Genomic DNA, 18,644 nt, shown 5'->3' with positions numbered 1-18,644 from the left:
TCATCTATCTATCTATCTATCTATCTATCTATCTATCTATCTATCTACCTATATCTATCTGTCATCTATCTATATTATGTGCCAGACTAGGTGATATGTTGGCTGAGGATTAAAAAAAAAAAAAGTAGTTGCTTAAGACTGGATTCTTACTTTCTAGAAATGCTAGCTAGCTATTTTAGCTCTTATAGAAAACTCACTCAAGGAATATCTATTTATTTAGAATAGACTGCATGCGTGAAGGCCATCCTATTCAGAGCCTGAAGTCAGTATGGGTTTTGTTTCAATTTGTGTGCTACCAGTTTGTGTGGCATGAGATGATTGCCTATAGCTCAATTCGACGAGGACCTACGTATTTTACAGCACTGGCTTGAGTCACACAGTTTCGTTTGTGTCTCTTCACACATCTCCCTCCTGCCAACGGTAGGACAGCCTCCTTTCATGTATAATACTTTATATACATATTTTCTGCTGTTTCCAAGTAGTGACAGACTGCTTTGTGGCAGCAGAAACACAAAATCTCTCCTTCGTCAACTCCCAGATGCTGCGAGAGGTTTGAAAGAGGCTGGGGGAGGGTAGCTGGCTGTCTCCATCAAAGGAAGAGAGAAACTATCTTGAAACTAGTCCGGGAAACACTGTAACAGCTGGCTGACTATTTTTGTGATTTTAAAAAAGAAGCTCCCTTTGTACTACGGGAGAGATGTATCCAAACACCCTGAGTGTCATCACTATTTATATGTGACCTCGAGCCCCGAGGGGCCTACTCTGCTGTGTAAATTTGCAATTTTAAGATCTGCAGCATATGCAGACCTGCTTTATTTGACTCAGCTTGGGAAGACAGACTGTTACTGGGCAGTGTCACTAGGTAACCAACGAGGAGGCGACAGAGTTCAAAACTCCTTTTCTTATTTAGGTAAAAACACACTGTTAATTGTTCTGCAGCTTGTTACTTGAATTGTGTGCTATTTGTCAAAAGTAGTGTTTTCAGCTACATAGTTACTGAGATCACTATTCAAAGTAAACAATATCATGAACTATAACACCAACAAAGACAAAATCCCTGAAGCTTCAAACAAGGATGCAAAAAAGTCCTGTAAATGGGTTTACCCAACAGCAAGACAAATTTAGGTAAAACCAGATAGCTATTGGTATTGATATCTCACATTTTGCAGCTCTTTCCTGTATGCTGTGTGGTCTGCAAGTCACGATAACAATATTTAACACAGGGAGATAAAATAATAAATGCCTCATATATGTAGATTATTGAGATGTGGTTCTCAAATTAGGCAAAAGTAATTGTCTCAAGTTCAGAGTTTCCTTACAGAGAAAAGACAAAAAATCCAGAATGTTTTAGGAGATACTCGTGTCTTCTCTTTCTCATCAACTGTTTCTAAATAGGTAACTATACTCATTGTTTCATTTTTCTTGTCTACACTGACTCTCTTCACTCTAGCCTGGCTTCTGCCTTCAACACTTGCTGAGACTATTCCCTCAACAGTCACAAGCCCACCTAATGGCCAGATACCACTAGACCCCTCTAGATCATCTGACGTTGTTATCAATGTGATTGCCTTGAAACTCTCTCTTTCCCTCTGCTGCATTCTTTTGATGGTGCCCCTTCTTCTCTAATTGAAGCAATTACACGCATGGAGCGAGACTGTGTTCAAATGGCGGTGTGACTTTGGGCAAGTCACTATAAAAATTTGTGCCTCAGATTCTTCATCTGTAAAATGAACATAGTACTACAACAATAATAATAACGCCTTCTTACAAGGTTCTTATATGAATTAAATGAGTTGACTCATGTAAGGGGCTTATAACCGTGCCTGGCAAATAGTATTATCTTACTCTAGTTTATGTTACTACTCTATCTAATGGAGTTTAGTTCTGAAAAGATACTGTTCTTAAAAGTTGTTATTTTTCTTTGAACTTTGTATCTCCCTCCTGGCTTGCACTTTTATCTAATTTATTGTGATTCACAAATGTGACCTTTTTCCTCCTGGACTCTACTCTCATAACTCTAAATTTGCCACCTACCATTTCATGGACGTCCAATAGAAAATCAAACTCATGCCAACACTGAGCTCATGTGTTTATTCATCCATTTACTATTGTCCAGACACTGCTTGGTCCAAGAGCACTGCTGGCCCAAGAGCCCAACAGTTTGTTGGATATAGTATTCTTATGTCTTGATGTTTTTCCCCTTGTGACTTTTGGGTATGGCTTCACTGCATCCTGGTATTGAATGACGTTGCTAACAGTGTGTCTGAGGACAATCTGAATTTTTTCCTCTTGGTGACTCACTTGTGTTTTTTTTTTTTTTTTTAACTAGGATATATGTTAGTGTTCATCATTCTACGTAACATAATCTTTTCACATTTTTATTTTGCTTACTCTTCTTAATTCTGTGTTTTCATCTATGTCTGCATAAATGTTTCCTTTATTCATATTATGATTTTCCTTTCTTGTCTACTTTTTCTACCAAGGCCCGTTAACTGATATTTTATATCCTCCTGTCTCATCATCACTACCATGAATTATTGTATCTTTGCTGTGACTTTTCCTGATTTGTTAAGTTATTCAAATTCATGAAAGCATGCTCTTTGGTGGTAAAATTTTTCTCCATCTGTGGTTTGTTTTTCCTGTTCTTTCCCTTATTGTATTTTCTAATAGTTTTCAGTTCATTTTTTATTATTCCTCATCTCTGAATGTGATGAGTTTTAACAAGCTGATTTAATTACAGAATAGTCATTGAAAAAGTGAGCAGAACAGGGTTCTCAGACAGTGAGGATTCTCCCCAATTCATGTGGAAGTTCCTTATGACACAGAGCTGTATGCATTTCATGAACTGTTTCTTTTCTTCAGCCGGCAGGATTTGCAGCTACAGGGATCATCGTGGTTCTGAATCTCTTCCCAAACAGCATGTGCGAATCTCTTCCCTGTGCACACAGCATGCTTTCTGCCTTATCTCCTGTTCCTCTGGGTGCTGCTTCAGAGCTGGGGGAGAAACCTAACATCAGTTCCCATGCAATATTTTTGTTGTTCCTGATATGGATTCTGCATTTCTCCCTCAAGGTGTACCATCTCCTGTGCACGGCTATGCACTGATGGCTCGAGAACTTGAAATTATTTGCTCTGGTCATCGTTTTGTACCTATTTTACCTCCACTGTATAGCCTCTCACACATTGTAGTTTGGGTTATAAATATCTTCCCCTTCTCTGAAGACAGGACTTTCATTTTTGTTTCCTGTTCTTCTTTTTGATATGCTTTTCAAGAGGACAAAGGGACAGGACCATTTTTTTCCACCATTTAACAGTTGAAAGTGAACCTATACATTTAGATCTAAGCTATGCTAAGAAATACTATCTCCGAAGGACAGAAGGGCAGTTTCACCCCCTTTTATTAACATTAGATTTCCAGTCCAATTCAAATGTATATATTTTTTACCCAATTAGAAATGCACAAAGAAAAAAATGTCATTGCAACAAATAAATGCCAATAATTTGGACACTAAAAATGCTGGCATTGCGTATTTTTGAGCACACAGTGAGTTTAATGCTTGACTGGATTTTAGGCTGTAGATACTTTAAGGAATTAGGGGATCAATTTTTCTAAAGTAGCTGTTTAAACAAATTCAATTGCAAATAAAGAAGTCAATTGGTGCTCAAAGGTCTGTATGTTCCCATAGACTAAGTGTTGTGCTGAAATGGCAGCAAAGCGGGTGCATAATTTCTTGCAGTGGTAAAGAAATGTACTTTTTGTTAGACCAATATAGGCATTATAATGTAAAGATCTTATTTGCAGCAATGGTTTAATGCTATTCTGCAGTCAATGGGAATTCACTTTGATATTTCAATCTCGATTATGTCACAGGGAATTTTCCTTTTTGCCAGCTTTAGTTTGGTAACTAGTTCATATACCTGTGATGGATGAATGCAGAACAATGATATATCTAAGGCAAATACTGTGTGTTTTTGTTTCCTCTATTTATGCATGGGCTTGGAAATGAGTGGCTCTTTGACTATGTTGTGACATGATCAGGTACTCTGTGCAGGATCTATGAGAGAAAGGGAAGGAAACAGAACAAAAAAGGGAGGAAATGCTACATGATCATTTATGAAAATGGAGAATGATACTTGGGAAAAAATGGATTTCTGTTTTGGAGAGCTCTTGCTTGGTCAGCTCTTTGTGTGTTTGGAACCCGTGTAGTCATCTGAAAAAACTGTTCTTATCTGAACAGTTCTTCTTTATCAACAGCAGAGGGAAATTTTCGAGGTAGGGCAATGCATATCAATCTTGAAATTTCTACAAGAAGGCCAAAGTTCAAAGTGTACTTCAAGAAGCATGGAATGGTTTTTCAAGGATCAGCTTTCACCATTCTCAGATTGATAGATTCTTAGTGGGTTATGGTGAGAAGGGACTTAGATAACAACATGCCCAAAAGAAACATTCTTTAGGGACAAGCTGTCTCAGGAGATTAGTGACAGGACACATGGAAACTTCAACCTCAAGGTCAATAGCTTCAATCTACCTTTAGTCAATAGTGGCTAGGAAGTCATTACAGCTCAAATGCCGGCTAGTGTGCTGGGAGAAAGAAGGAAGGTGTTCCAATCTTGCTCTTTGAAAGCATTTCTATCACAAGTCCAAATTTGAACATAAGAGGAGATTTCCACACATACACGAGCACTCATACTCAGGCAAATGTAAGCACACAAGCACACACACACATCCACACACATATAGGAATAGAACCGGAAGAAGGCTCAGAGACATTTTAAAAGTGTTCCTGAGCAGCAGGATTATGGGTGATTTTAAATTTCTTCTTTTTGCCAATTGCTGTTTTCTAAATGTTATACAATGAAATATATTCCTTTTTGTTATAAGATAAAAATTATTAGATTTTCTTTCTCGGGCTTGACTTTTATAGAATTTAAAGATAACTCCATCATTTTCTTCAACTGTTTCTCTCTTTAGAACCTGTCTTTAAAATACCGTGGCCAGTAACTCTTCAGTGAAGCATTGAATCTTGTCTGAAGTAGCTGGTCCAGTAGCTGATCTTCTCATCTTCTTCAATATTTAGTACTTATGCCTCCCATCAGGTATCAAATACCTCCAAAGACCTCCGAGGGACGATCCAAATATTTTTCAGACTCAATATTGTTTTAGAAATTTTTATTCTGTTTTCTTCTTTCTTTTTATAAAAAATATACTTCTCAATGAGAGTGAGTGCAAGCTCACTTTTTTTAAAAAAAAAGGTATAGTAAAAGCTTATAATAAAAAAAAAGTACCCACGGGCCTCTGTGCTATCTCTTCACAGCTCTCATCTTGCTCTTCAGAGATAATTACGTTTAACATAGATTTATTTATTTACTCACCAAATAGCTAATAAAGGCCTACCGTATATCAGACACTGTTCTAACTGCTATGAATTAGCAGTGAGCAAGGTCATACAAGTCCTTTCCAATATGGAATGTACATTCTTGTGGAGAAGACAAGCAAGGACACGAATAATGAGTATATAACACATCATCCATTGAATGGTTTAAGTGCCAAGAAAAAATAATGAAGCAGGGAAGGAAATATAAAGTATTTGGAGGGCGTAAAATATTAGCTAGATTATCAAGGGAAGGCTTCTTTGAGGGGTGACCTCTGTCACCTGAGGGAATTCAGTGAGTTAGTCAAGAGGATATCTAGAGGCAGAGGTTTCTGGGCAACAAATGCAAAGGCCTTGAAGCTGGAGTATGTCTGGTGCCTCAAAGGACCCTCAGTTATTCATGTTCCCGCTAGTATTTTTCCTCATAACTAATCAATACAATTTATTAATATTAGACATGCTCTATTGAATCCCACCAATATGTGAGTCATTGGCTCTCTGCAACACTACTCCCCCATGCCACTTGCCCTCCCTTGTCCCCTATCACAGTAATATTAGAATATTTAGTTAAATTGATTGTCAATTTTTACATTATTTTGACTATGCAAATAATATTCATAACAACTAATGACCACAACATGCTTTGACTTTTTTTGCATGAGTTACTTTTTCTAAAATTAGTAACGACCTCATTCTTTATTAGTGTGGCTTGTGATGTAACTAATTACTATTTTCCAAACACTTCAATATTCATATTTAAAGCCTATCAGCATTTATTATCTTTTACTGCCCCTACTCTATTCAGTCTTTCTTATTAGGGACACTCTCGCTGTTAAGGCTACTACCTTTCAGCAGGCACCTTTTGTTTTTCATTTTGGGATTCCTTTTGCTGATCATCTCTCTGTTGAATCTCTTGTTACCTGGATCTCATCTCTTCTTTCTTGGCATTTCATGTGTCTTATTGGACTATCCAATATCAATTTCACTTCTTCATTGGTGGCTGATGCTTGCCTTTGTTTGTGCAGTTACCCTTTATTATTTACTTTTGACTTCAGTCTTCCATTAGTTGCAGCCCAAAGTACCCAAGAAGACACAGAATTTAAAAGACTATATACAGTCTCATGTAACAAGAAGTCCAGAAGCAGTTTGACTCCATGTCTGGTTAATCCAGTGGCTCAACAACATCATCGTGGATCCAGATTTTGGCCATCTGTCCACTTCCAGTTTTTGGTATCCTCCATCATGGTCGCAGCTAGATTTAGCAGCACTAGGCATCACTGGCATCCAGAGAAAGAGAAAGACACATTTTTTTCTTGTGTCAATATCCAAGTGCCTTAGAGAACTTTTTCTCTAGGAATAATCAGTTTATCCAGAGAAGAATCTTCCAATCCTTCCCTGAGATGGGGAGTGTTCAGGTAGTAAGGTAGTAGGGTGAAGCGTGTCAAAAACTTCCCTTTCTAGTGGGGAAAGAAGTTTGAGAGTCAAAGAGTTCCATATATTGACTCCCACTTAGTTTCTCTGTTTTCTTATAATACTTCACCCCAGCTGTTTGTTATACCTATTATTCCCCTCTCCAGAGCCTTTCAGAGTGAAAATTTGTAGAGAATTGACCAGCCTGGAAAGGGTGAATTATGCTTCTATTTGTTCAGATTTGAGAGGTGGGATTTTTGGAACCCACTATTCTGTGTAAAATGATTTGTGTGGACATAATTTTTCATTTCTATAGGATATATTCCCAGGAGTGCAATTTCTGGGCAGACATTGAGTGATTGATTAGTCTTTAAAAAGCTGCCCAATTATTTTCCAGAGTGGAGGTACCATTTTACATTCCCACCAGGAATATATGTGAGATACTGTTTCTCTGCATCCTCACCAGCTTTTGGTATTATTACTCTTTTTTAATTTTAGCTGTTCTAATATATGTGGAGTGATATCCCATCATAGTTTTAATTTTCATTTCCATAATAGGCAATGATATTTATTGCTGTCAATATTTTACCAGTTCAAGTAAAGCATAGAGACCTCACTACCTTTTCCCCTTTATATCTTACAATTGTCTTAAATATTTCCTCTAGTACTTTAGAAACCACATCAGACATAACATAATTTAGGAAACACAAAAAGAGAAGGATAGTATATTACATTTACCTATATTTCTACTCTTTCCCTTGTTCTTTCTTCATAGCCGATGTTTCAAATTTCCTTTTTTTATCATTTTATTTCTGTTTGAGGTACTCCTTTTAGCCATTATTTTAGGATAAGCCTGCTGATGTCAAATTCTCCAAGATTTCCTTTATCTGAGAATACCTGGATTTCACCTTCATTTTTTGAAGGATATTTTTGCTGGTTATAGACTTCTGGGTTGACAGTTCTTTTCTTTCAGTAGTGGAAAATGTTGTGCTATTTCCTTCTGGCCTCCATGGTTAGAAATTTGCTGTCATTCCAAATTTTATTCCTCTGTAGACAATGCATCATTTGTTTCTGGGTACTTTCAAGATATTTCCTATGTCTTTCATTTTCAGAAGTTTGGCTATGGATTTATTTGGATTTATACTGTTTAAAGTTTGCTCAGCCTCTTGAATCTGTAAGTTTATGTCTCTTGGTCAAAGCATGAATTTATGAGACATTATTTCTTTGAATACTTTTCTTTTTATTAAGACTTTATTTTTTTTAGAGAAAAGTTTTCAATTCATAACTAAGTTGAGGGAATTTGAATACTTTTTAAGCCCCACTTTTTTCCTCTTTCCTTTTAGGACTTTGATAACATGAATACAACATCTTTTGTTATAGTCCCCTAGGTCCCCGAGGCCCTGCTCTTTATTTTTTTCACTCTATTATCCCTCAATTGTTCAGATTGGGTAATTTCTATTGTTCTATCTTTGGGTTCATGGATTCTTTTCTTTGTCCCTTCCATTCTGCTGTTGAGCCCGTAATTGAGCTCTTTACTTTGATTATTTTATTTTATTTATTTATTTATTTGAGGAAGATTGGCCCTGAGCTAACATCTGTTGCCAGTCTTCCTCCTTCTTTTCTCTCCAAAGTCCCAGCAGATAGTTTTGTATGTCATAGTTGTACAATCTTCTAGTTGCTCCATGTGGGACAGCACCTCAGCATGGCTTGATCAGTGGTGCGTAGGTCCGTGCCCAGGATCCAAACCAGTGAACCCTGGGCTGCCAAAGCAGAGCACGTGAACTTAATGGCTATGCCACAAGGCCGCCCCTCATTATTTTATTTTCTATTTCTAAAATTTTTATTTGATTTCTCTTTGCATCTTCTACTTTTTTGCTGACACTTTTTAGTATTTCATTTGTTTCAAGCACTTCTGAAATCACTTAATTAACCATTTCTATGAAGGCTGCTTTAAAATCTTTGTCAGATATTTTGACATCAGTGTCATATTGGTGTTGGTATCTATTGATTGACTTTCCTCATGTAAGTTGAATTTTTCCTGGTTCTTAATGTGATGAGAGTTTTGATTATAACCCTGAACATTTTGGGTCTTGTTTTGTGAGAACTGGATCTTATTTAATCTTATCTTTTTTCACAAGGATTCACCCTGTTTATGTGAAGTGTGAAGGTCTGTGTGGGCGAAAGCTCTGTTCGCCACACTAGGCCTCTATGTTAATACCATGGGAGGGAAGCAGAATGTCAACTAGCCACCCCATGCACCATCTCACTCCACCTCTTTGCTGCCATGTGGGGGTAGAGTTTACGCTTTGCGTTTTGTCCTACTGACACCAATCAGGTGAGGGGAAGTGGCAGGCCAACTTGCTCTACCTTGCTGTTGTTGGATGGGACCAGAACTTTAGCTCCTCAACAGCACCACTGATTCTATAGGATAGAGGAAAGGTTTTCCCTTGATGTTTGGCTGAATTGGGATGTGTATTTTTAAACAGGTGTTCTGTGCTTCTAGGTCACCCATTTCCTGGTCCTTTGGTTACAGTGTTTAGGCTTTTCTTGGGGCTTCTTTTCTTATCTGTGCCAGTTGGCAGTTTCAGGTTGTAGGTTTCTCCAGTGCCCCATCCAAGATATATGCAATGCAAAAAGAAAACCCAAAGAACTCATCACCCTCATCATCATATTGTTCTTCAAGTCCTACAGTCTCTACTCAGTCTACCTTCTTCATTTACCTTTCAGAGTCTTTCTACATTTGCTTATTGTATTATGTCCAAGATTTTTTTTGTTCTATGAACGAAGTCTAGCCAGGAATGGGCCCTCCCATCTTAGCTACAACCAGAACTCCTGACGTTCATCTTTCAATTTATTTCACAACATTATTCCATTCAGTTGACATATTATATTGAATAGCATCATCCACCAATTTGTCCATCCATCCATCATCCATTTATTCTTCCTTCCTACCATTCTTTTATCCACAATGCATTTGGTGTGTGGTGAGTAGGTATGAGGTACTATTCTGGAAGTATCTGGGCTGTGGGATGGGAAACATGACTACCAAGACTAAACAGCCCCTAGACAAGTCCATACTTTATTATAGGAGACACCATTGAAAAAATGAATTGTATTCCACATAGGAGAACAAAAGACAAATCGTTGGATTTGTTTACGTGCATAATATTGATTTATAATAAGCAATAAACATTTTCTTGAAAGGGAAGATTATTTGTAAAATGTAAATATGTGGCACAAAGGATTGACATGAAAGACAAAGTCCTCCCCACCCACTGTTTTTTTTGTTTTTTTGGTTTTTTTTTTTGTGAAGAAGATCAGCCCTGAGCTAACATCCATGCCAATCCTCCTCTTTTTGCTGAGGAAGACCAGCCCTGAGCTAAAATCTATTGCCAATCCTCCTCCTTTTTTTTCCCTTTGTCTCCCCAAAGCCCCAGTAGATAGTTGTATGTTGTAGTTGCACATCCCGCTAGTTGCTGTACGTGGGACGCCGCCTCAGCATGGCTGGAGAAGCAGTGCGATGGTGCACGCCCAGGATCCGAACCCGGGCCGCCAGCACCAGAGCGCATGCACTCAACCGCTAGGCCATGGGGGCGGCCCCACCCACTGGTTTTGATCATGGTAGTTATGTAGATGCTTAAGTTACCTTTTGGTATCAGACTGCCATCTGAGTCACCGGCACCCTACTCCCCTCCTCCAGTCCTGAGAGTGTATCTTGCAGTCCTTTGAAAGCTCTGAAATACCGGGACACTCTTATAGTAAGGATTACAATCCATAAATAGTATTCACAAAATAATCTGTTTACAATTGATCTTGGCTAATAATATTTCATTTTCTTCACTGGCAGATTTTCTGTTGAAGCTGCAATGTCTCCCAAAGCATGGAGCACAAAGGGATCACCTTGTTTACTGTACTCCAGTGACAGCTGCCACCAGTCACAGACAATTGCAAACCCTCAGGTCAGATATACTAAGCCAACCAGAGTGTCATAAATTGCATGTGTGAATTGCCCAGGGGCCCCTAGCTAAGTCTGCAAAAGAGCTGGACACAAACTTCTGACTCTTCCCACACAACTGTCTCGCCTCCCTGAATCAAAGTCTCAGTACCTTGTTCTTTTACTGTCGTGGGTATCTCCCTTAGCTATTCTTGTCAGCTGTCTCCTCTAATCTCTGCAGGCTCAGTAACAATTTCCATTTTTTTCTGACCTTATTAACAGGTGGTACCAAAGATATATGTGTCATTATGCCATGGAAATAGATGTCTTCTTAATTTGGTCTCTCTCCTATTACTATGTTGCTAACACACACACATACACAATTTTTCTCTGTATTTTTTTGTATGTATTATGATATAAATATTACCCTTGTGTTGTGTTCTGAGGAAGCTTAGTCTCTAAACATGGTCCTTAAAATGTTCTATGGCAAAAAGTTTACTTATTGCAGCTCGTGGGATTAACAGTGCACATTAGTACTATCAAAGAAATAGTACTGTTAGTACTATTAAAGAAATCTTATTTGTTTAACCTTATGTTTCAAACTTATTGACCAAGACAAATTTTTATAATATTTTTGAAAATTGTTTTTATGAAAGTATTGTTTTTATACAGTGTAGTGTACCAATCTCAAGTTTACAGTTTGTCTAGCTTTACGCATGCAAACATCTACGCAATCCACACCTCCCAATCAAGATAAAAAACATTTCGTCACTGCAGGAAGTTCCTTCTCCTTCACCGTCAATCCATGAATCTGTGTTCTACCGTTGCACATCATTTTTGTCTATTTGTAGAAATGGAGTCATACATATACACTCTTTTGTGTCTAGCTTATTTTGGTCAGCATACTGTTTTTGAGATTCAGCCATTGGGTGTATTTCAGTAGGTCAATCACTTCTATTTCTCAATAGTCTTTCATTGTATATCTCAGGTTTGTTTATTAATTCTCTTGATGGACACAAAGATGGTTTCTATTTTTGGTTATCATGAATAAATCTGTGATAAGTGTTCTTGTACAAGTTTTCTGTGGACCTATGCTTTTGGATGAATCCCTAGGAGTGGATTTAAGGGTCGTAAGGTAAATGTATGTTTAACTTTTTACAAAACTGCCAGTTTGTTATCCAAATTAGTAGTACCATTTTACACTGCCACAGAAGTGTATGAGGATTTCTGACCATAAAGTTGTTTTTGTATTTTTTTGTCAAACACCTGGTAACAAAGTACGCAATGTGAAATGCTAATGTAGCCATTATAGAAATGAGTATGGTCAAAAGGGATGAGAAAAATAGGAGCCTACGTTTTAAAGGTCTGTTTCAGAGCAAGTCAGCCATATGTCTCGAGTTTGCTCCATTCATGACTCAAAGTTTTCTTAAGGAGTAACGACTCTCTGGTGACTAAGGGATTTTAGGTATTTCTTCATATTTCTATAGACTGTTCAGATAATTTCACTGCAAAATGTTATTCAATTAAATTACAGAAGCTGGTGCAAAATTTCTGGTCCAGTTATCCCTATATAGTAGACTTGGTAGTTCTTCTGGAAATTCATATTTCGTTTCACTGTGTATTAAAATAGCGGGTATTGAATGACAATAAGAGACGGGTTATTGAAAGGGGAAATTTTCTTTTCAGTTCTATAGATTGAAACTCCATGGTGTTCTTACAAGGAAGCTTGAGTTTTGTAAACATTATTTAAACCTGGACTATTTGTCGTGTAGCTTGGCTAATAACACTCAGGCAGTTCTCTTGAAGCGTTCTAAAAACGTGTGCTTTGCAAGGTCATTTATTCACGATAAATAATCATGTTTATGTTTTGTATGAGAGAATGTCTGTTTACCCAGGGTAGGTTGAAGAAGGGTTAACAGATTTTTTTTGGCTTAGCAGGCAGAATGAGAATACATTGACTCACAACTACTGAGTCGCTCACATCCACTTGGCCCCTAAAATCTTCTAAACATTTTATGATATATTTTCTATTCATAAGTACATATAATGGTAGGGTAGGGAAGGGCCTTAAAAACGTCTCGTCAAAACTTTCATTTGATGCTTGAATTTCCTCTAAACCATCTTCTCCAGTTGTTGTTTACCTTCAACTATGGAAGTTTTTGCTTCATTAGTCATGGAGGTCTATGAAACATATTTTTATGGGATGGAGATGAGTTTCATCATTCTGTTCTCACACGTGTCATGCTTCCTTTTTTATTCCAAGACAAAAAACAACATGGAGAGTGTACATGATGACAAAAGGCACACTCCTTACCTGATACTAAGTTTCAAAAAGAAGGGGAGGTAGCTTGATGCCTTTCAAAGTGGAAAACACAGATTAACACAGTTGGAAAGCACCATGGCGTCTGCACCTAAAGACCACAATGCCACAGCCACCAAAACACCTTCTTTTCTGAGATTCCTCCATGTGCGATCATCAGCCCAGTGTCATTCACTTCTTACTAATTTATTATTTATTGGTCACAGCTCGTCTCCAATTCTGAGATCCTGCATCAGACTATTATTGCTATTGTTCTAATTTATTACTTTAATTTTTTATTGTGAAATATTTTCTCCCCGGAGAGAACAAATGAGTATTTTAGGAATCACGATTTTAATCTACTCTCACCAACCCAAACTAATAATACTCCAAATAAATGCATTTTCTTTTTTAACTAAGTCTTATTTTTAAGAAAAGTGATATGAGTGTCAGAGAGTAGGAGGATGTCTGACTGAGACTATCTCCCAAAGCGTTTTTGTTAAAAAAAAATCAGAATTTCTCTTTCTCTAGATACAGCAACCACTCATTGCTGTGATTATCATGAGCCTCTTCTTATCTTGTAAACGTTTAGATTGCTTTGGAAGGGACCGAGGGTGAAGAGGGATGAAAATAAAAGCTAGGGGTTACAGGTAGCCCTTCGGTTCCAGTTGAGCGTTGCTTACGTACTGTGGACGGGGATACACTAGAGTCCCTTGTGAACAATCATCAGCCTTTTATGTGATTGTGGGGGGCAGAAATCTAGGATGCCCCCTAAGATTCTGACCATCCTGATGCGCCTGCCCTGTATAATTTCAGGGACTGTGACTATAGTTCATTTCACTCTGGTGATTAGGTTATGTGGCAGGTAGAGTTCACTATAAGAAAGGGAGATTATCAAGGTGGGCCTAACTTCATCACGTGAGCCCTTGAAAACAGAAAGTATTCTCCAGCTGGTCACAGAAGACAAAGTCAGAGAGACACACTCTGGCTGACCAGGAAAAAACACCAACATCTCTGTTGTGAACTGCCTATGGATGCCACATGGCAAGAAACTGCAGGCAGCCTCTAGGAGCTGAGAGGGGTCCCCAGCTAATGGCCAACAGGAAAACAGGGACCTCCATCTTAGAACTGCAAGGAAATGGATTCTGCCAACAACCAGTGAGCTTGGAAGGGACTCCAAGCCCCAGATGGTAGCCACACATGACTGACACCTTGATTTCAGCTCTGTGAGACCCTGAGCAGAGCATTCAGCCGCACCGTGTCCAGATTTCTGACCTGCAGAAATTGAAATAATAAAATTGTGTTGTTTAAAGATTCTAATAGAAAACTAATACAATACAATGAGGCAATCAAGGTGAGTTGGTTTATTAATCAAAAGCTTTATTTAAAGAAAATCATGACAAGTGATAGAGTCATAGTATTTAAATTTTTAAAAACCAAATACATAAGTGTTTATTAACATCCTAATTTTTTGGTGTACGACAAATGGATTCTGCCATTGAAATTTCAACGGTATTTTTATATAAATCACATTTATAAAGCTTCCTTTATATTTTCTAGTTTTCTGTTCTTTAAAGTGGAGGAAGATCTTAAAGGTGGTGGGGTAATAGTCTGATTACAGAATCATTCCAAATGTTGTGATTCTCCCCCAACCCCTGCTCCCAATCTTTTCAGTTGTCTGGATCACACCTAGTTCCGCAGCAATCATTTAAAGATCCACTTTTATTAAGTCTTTTGAAAGCAGTCAACTTAATTTTCATCCATCCAACAACATTTTAATTTATTGTTATCTCAGCATTCTATATCATACTTCATTAAATTATTGATTTTTAGTAACAGATAAAGCTGGCATAAACAGGTTTGGGAACAACACGGATGACTGGTATGCATTTAACTTAGTAGAAGTACATACGTGCAGGCACCCAGGCCTATTGGCCACAGTGTTCAATGTGCTGTGGCTCTCAGTAAGAAGACATGATAGAGGGAGAGGAGAATGTCCTTAGTAAGTAAACTTTTACTTATATTTGGCAAGTAAATAAAGTGGAGGCAGGTTAGGAGACTTTCTATTAAACATAGCAATATCATTTTTATTGCTTTGTGAAACTTCATCAAAATTAGAGAATAATAATAGTATGCCCCAAAAACTCAGGATCAAAAACGATCCTGCTAAAAGGATCATTTAAATGTGGACACAAAAATACTTTGTTAACACGAACGTCATTAACTCTTTGAGAGTCAAGTGAATATTCACCTTCGCACTCTCCAATCTCAAGCTCAGGCAGGCACGGGATTGAATCAGACTCTCTGGCTCTGTGGTTTTGGAAAGTTATTCAATCTTTCCAAAACTCTATTTGGCCCTCTCTAAAACGGGGTAATACAACCCCCAGGATTGTTGTGGGGTGAATGAGAAAACCTGAGAAGTATCTGCCATGTATTTGGAGCTCAGCAAATATTACTTCCTCTCCTGGATGGGCTTCCATGTTATGGTGGAATTGTCTTTAGCATTTGATTTGCAAAGTGTGAGCTATAGCCATTGGTAATACTAATTCTTCCGTACTTTGATGTATGGTTGGTTTTCTGGGTGTGTATGGACAGCTATTTATGAGTATCATTAGGCATTTTTTAAGAATTGAGATACAATGCCTAGATTTAGTACCAAGAAATCCATAACACTATATCCACCTTGTTCCCAATTATGAAATGATTATGAATGCATTTTCCCAATAATAAAACAGTAATAAAATTCAAAATTGAGAAAAATTTACCTACCATCTCCTTACCCCAATACTGTGTTTCTATGTTCCCTGTTCCATTTGATTCCTTGTTCTCTTACAAAATGGTAATTATAGTTTTTTTAAAAACATCAAATGTGATTTTCTCCCCATTTTTCAATGGTATCTGCAGTTACAAAAACTACAGATGAGCTTAGTGTTATTCTTGTCACTGCTGTCAGTCAGTAAGATGCTTCCCACTCCCCGCCTCTAGGCCTCCATTGTTCTTCCTGCCAGGTTTAGGGCATCCACATCTAGAGGAAATTTACATGTATTTATACAGCAAAACTGGCACCTACAGAAAAGCATGCTCCCTGCTGACACTGATTTGAAGTCTCTGACAGACTATTTGCTTCCTCTCGAGAGCAGAGCATCCACGTTGGTGTTGGACAGAGCAAGTTTCAGCAAGTGTGGGGCAAGCTAAAGTCTCTTTCCTCGCCAAATGACATGCAGGTAGAAAATAGAAACAATAGTGGTGATATTCTAGAACTGGTAAAATTGGCACTTTTCAGGAAGGTAGAAAAGACGATGTGTGTGAAGTGAAAAAGAATTGGAGAGTCAAGGAAGAAAAGGGGAAAGGGACTAAAAAATATAACTGGAAAGTAACAGAATCTCAAAAGTAGTTTTGAATCCCTACTTTTCATTGATGAGTGGTAATTTAGTTGGCTGTTGAAGCTCCAAACAGAGGCTAAGGGTCCCAGGTCACACCTGTTGTATTGAGTGAGCTTCATGATTTATGTCTGTGTGACCTCTTAGGGCATGCTGCAGACATCAGTTCTACAAAAATGAAGCATAAATGTGCCCCCTCTGTTTGACACACACAAACCAACCCCCAATTTTTTATCTATGAGCTTCAAACATTTGTGTTGGCACCTGTCAGGCCAGCTGTAATGTCTTTACAATAATATCTTTACTAATAAAAGATGAAAAAAATTGAGCCCAAACTCAGCTGTTTCACAATTTGTTTTACTATATTTACTATACTATCTATCCCTATTCCTTCATTTATTAAAAATGTGTTTTGAGCATCATCTACACGATCTTCTCTATTCTTAGAAAAACAGTAGGGGACAAAGCAGACAAGACCTCATGGAGCTCAACTTCTAGTTGGGAGAAAGAGGCAAGAAAAATTTAAAAAATGAATAGTACATAGTATGCCTGGGGACTAGGCAGAAACAAGGTAGAAAGAAGTTGCTAGTTTATGTAGCATGGTCAAGAAAGGCCCTACTTGACGAAATGACACTTGAGTAGGTAACGGAAAGAAGTGAGGGAACAAGTCACGGGAATAGGTCTGGAAAGAGCATTTCAGGCCAAAGCCTCAGTGAGTGCAAAGGCCCTGAGCTGAGTGTCTACTTTGTGTGTTTAAGGAACAGTAAGAAAGCAAACATGGCTAGGAAAAAAAGAGGCATAGAAGAGAAGGGTAGGAGATAAAGTTAGGGAGGTAATAGATAACCCACAATCTTATGGGCCAATGTAAGGAATTTGGACTTTTTTGGTTTGGGATTCTTTTTCTGAGGGAATAGGAAGCTATTGATGGTTCTGGCAAAGCGACATGAGCCGACAGACTTTCACAGGCCATTTGAGCTGTGTCTTGAGATAGAAGTTGAACTGTGTCAGTGTGACCTGTGTGTACATAAGTGAAGGAAACAAGCATCCACGTGTCTTTTCTAGTGTTCAAGAAAATAAGTGGACGTTAAATTGCTGAAAGGAGACAATTTTCACAGTTCTTATAATAAAAATATTAATGGTGTGGGGCTGACCTGGTGGCACAGTGGTTAAATTCGCACACTCTGCTTCGGGGGTCCGGGGCTCACAGGTTCGGATCCCATATAAAGGCGTCCCACATGTAAAGCAGAGGAAGATGGGCACGGATGTTAACCCAGGGCCAATCTTCCTCAGCGCAAATAGGAGGATTGGCAACAGATGTTAGCACAGGTCTAATCTTCCTCACACACACACACACAAAAAAATCAATGGTGTATTTTTCCACAATGAAAGGCAAAGGTGCTCTGGAAATTATTCTCGAAAAGTATATTCCTATACAAGGACAAACTTTCTTTCAGTTTTGACACACGATTTCCTTACTTCAGTGATACTGAGCTCACAAATTCATAGAAGGTTGTACAAGAGCCTTCTGGAATTAGCTATACTCTTTCTAGCATAAACTTTTGAGAAAATATAGATAATGATCTAACAGGAAGATTTACAGTTAGTATTCTTTATTGATTCACTAAAATGAATCCATTATATCTTCTTCTTGACTCAGTTGCCCAATTTCTCAAAAGTAAATAAATAGTCTGCTCTGACCCGCCTCATAAAAGTCACAAAAGCCTTCTTAATCCTTGAGCATGCACTATTTTGAAAACATTAAGTCCCTAAAATTTTTCAACTCTCAGAAGTCATTATGTAAATGACTATAAATGTTTAGAAAGCCAGAGAAATACCCAACAAATGGGCTCTTGCCACTGTGGTAGAAGAATTAAGAAATGAGGGGGAAAAAAGTTTTACAAATTATTTTATGCAAGATATATAATACACTGGGAATATCACTAAAGTAAATGTCTTCTTGTGAATACTGTGTATTTTTTGAAGTGATTGAAGGTTGTATTCAGATATTCAGCTTTTGGTTGAATTTCAACAATAAAGAATTATCAGAATTGAATGTTGACATAGCCTCCAACCCTGAGGCATTAAGTTTAAATATAGCAAGGAGTTCTCATCCAGTACAGTATATTCCAGAGAACCTGTTCAGAAACCATCTCTGTATGCAATTTGCACACACACACACAAATGCACACATACACAAGTAAATACATATAGATAGTTTCATGTGGAAGACCACAAAAGCTTTAGACTGC

Source organism: Ceratotherium simum, chromosome 15 (assembly GCF_057802395.1).
Source record: "Ceratotherium simum simum isolate JZ-2026a chromosome 15, ASM5780239v1, whole genome shotgun sequence".
NCBI classification, from domain to species: Eukaryota; Metazoa; Chordata; class Mammalia; order Perissodactyla; family Rhinocerotidae; genus Ceratotherium; species Ceratotherium simum.
This window is presented reverse-complemented; position numbering follows the sequence as displayed.